This window comes from Mirounga angustirostris, unplaced genomic scaffold (genome assembly GCF_029215605.1).
Source record: "Mirounga angustirostris isolate CCGP_5_RB_7025 unplaced genomic scaffold, mMirAng1.0.hap1 SCAF_5, whole genome shotgun sequence".
NCBI lineage: Eukaryota > Metazoa > Chordata > Mammalia > Carnivora > Phocidae > Mirounga > Mirounga angustirostris.
This window is the reverse complement of record NW_026991713.1, coordinates 92,948,611-92,951,344: the sequence shown is the minus strand read 5'-3', so window position 1 is coordinate 92,951,344 and position 2,734 is coordinate 92,948,611. Positions and strand designations below refer to the sequence as shown.

General features: G+C 37.3%; 1 non-coding gene across 1 annotated transcript; it reads right to left on the bottom strand.

Annotated features, from left to right (window-relative positions):
- Positions 1 to 2,064: 2,064 nt before the first annotated feature.
- Positions 2,065 to 2,194, bottom strand: LOC123845146 (small nucleolar RNA SNORA22). The gene has a single exon (XR_006790980.1). It is a non-coding gene; the product is annotated as a small nucleolar RNA SNORA22 (small nucleolar RNA).
- Positions 2,195 to 2,734: the final 540 nt, after the last annotated feature.

Here is a 2,734-nt window from a genome sequence, read left to right as displayed (position 1 = left end):
TCCCATGCGGCATTACTAAAAATGTCTAGCTTTCCATAGTCACCCATCCCGGGGTGCAGTAAGCTTTCATATCTCTTTCACCCAAAATATCAATAACTAAAACACGAATCATAATAGTGTGTGAAGAAGAGGGACCCATTTGAGTTCAGTAATGAAGTCGGACTATAAGGGAGCTTTTATATCTTTAGACCAAATTAGTCTTCAAACCTCACATTTACGTGTCTAACTATCCAGTGGATTTTCTACAAGGGCCTCAAACCAAGTAAGTTCAAAATTGTGCTCATCTTGTCTCCCCAAAACTTGTTCCCCTCCTGGACCACCTATCTCAGTGAGTATTACTGATCTCTGGTACTCTCTACTGCTCATCTCTACTCCGACCCTAAACCTGTCAAGGGTACCTTGTCTCCTTCTCTTCCCTTACCCCACAGATCTAAAAAACTTTGATTCCATTTCTTAAGTAGTTTTTAAATCTGAGTCTTCTTCCCTTTCCCAGTGGAACGCCATCCTGTTTTACAGGCATTTAACTAGTGTAGCCTGCCTCACTATCTCAGGGCAATTAGTAAAAAAAAAAAAAAAAAAGCCAGAATACACTTGTTTCATATTCTAATGACACGTAGCACGTGAGGATATATCTTCTACTCTTTTTTTTCATATCAGGATGCAGTGGCCCATCATGCAAAACGAGACCTGCAAAACACACTGCTTCCAGTTCTCCAAACACCAAGCTCTCTGCTTCTGTTCATGCCCATTCCCAACCCTTGGTCCCCTTATGGGAACCACTCTACTGGTTTCAGTTCAGATGTTATTCCTCCAGGGAAGATTTCCTTGGCCTGCAAAGAGAGGGTCACATGTCCTCCCAAAGGGTTTCAATTTCCTATTTATGTACAGGTCTCATGACACTGAGCTTCTTATTTCACAATTTCATTCCTAGCTCCTGGTCCACAGCATGCTGTTAATAATATTTCTTGAATAACTGAAATACTTGGCAAATGAGAATAAAATTCCAGTTGACCTGACTGCGATCCTTATATTTATCTCACTATCTCTCATATGACATAGTTATTTATTTGTTGAATAAATAGGCATACTTTTTCCATCACACACAGATCATGCAGTCTATACCCAAGCCAGTTGCCTTTATTGTCTCTGTTCAAAACAGAAAACTTTTTCTTCGCTCCAGGCCCAAGTTGGGTTTTTTTTCCTATTAAGTTATTTTAAAGAATCACAAAAAAAATGTAGCTTGCACTTGAAGTGTCCTTTTAAAAATATTTAAGCAATATTTTTAAGATATCACTGATGTAATCTGATTTTTTTCACATATTTCCTTTTTGAAAAAATCGTGGTTAAAAAAAGGACCTAACATTAGCGTTACTATCTTAACCATTTTTTTTTTACAAGGAATGTTTAATAAGGTAGGTAACATATGCTTAACTGACATGCATTTCTGGATCACTGCAGCTAAAACAAAACACCCTATTCATTGAGTAAAAACGGCTTGTTTTATGTGTTGTATACTTCAGGGCAATTAGTAAAAAAAAAAAAAGCCAGAATACACTTGTTTCATATTCTAATGACACGTAGCACGTGAGGATATATCTTCTACTCTTTTTTTTCATATCAGGATGCAGTGGCCCATCATGCAAAACGAGACCTCTGATTAAGCTTATATCAGTCGCAGATTTCTGTTTCATTTCCATGATCTTGACCATGAAGAGATCAATAGGTTCATTCTGGGTTTTACTGGACAAAGTGGAGTCCAGTATAGCCTCTGTTAAGACATTGGCAAGTTCAGTGTGAACCCATGTAGAGGTGTTCCCGCCACACCTATAAGTGTTTTTCTGTTCTTCTTTCTGCTTACATTGACTCACTCCAAAAACCAATGTGCCTTTTCCTTTGAAGCTTCAGATCCCTCTCTTATTATTCTGGGATAAAGACCCTAATAATAAACACACAATTACAAAACCACCTCCACACTAGAGTTCTTCAATTAGGTGCAGCTATAGTTTGAGTAAAAGATAGTTTTTGAAGGGATCATTCATTCCCTTTGATACAATTAAGTTAATATAATGTGCTGACTTTCTGAATGCATTTAAAAGGATAAACAGTCCTTTCAATGCGAGGGAAAGAACATACATCACTCTAGCACAGTGTCAAAGCCAAGGGAAGTATTAAGCCGTCTGTTTTAAGTGCACAGTTCAGTAGTGGTAAGTATATTCACACTGTGGTGCTACAGATCTCTAGAACTTTTCCATCCTGCAACACTGAAATTATATACTCATTAAACATTTATGTCCCTCCTCCCCCAGCCCTTGCCAACCACCTTTCTATTTTCTGTTTCTATGCTTTGGACTGCTTTAGATACTTCATATGAGTGGAATCATTACAGCATTTGTCCTTTTGTCACTTGCTTATTTCAGTTAGTTAGCATAGTATCCTCAAGGTTCATCTATGTTTAGTCTATGGAAGGATTCCCTTCCTTCTTTAAGGCTGAATAATATCCCACTGAAAGGATATACCATATTTTCTTTATCCATTCATTTGTCAAAGAACATTTGGGTTGCTTCTACCTCTTGGCTTTGTGAATAATGCTGACATGAACATGGTGTACAAATATCTTTTTGAGATCCAATTTTGAATTCTTTTGGACATTGGAAAGTTCAGGACATGTGTTTTTCAACTTCATTATGTATTTTTTGAGCTTATTCCTTTCACTTAGCATTCTGTGTGTGAAATA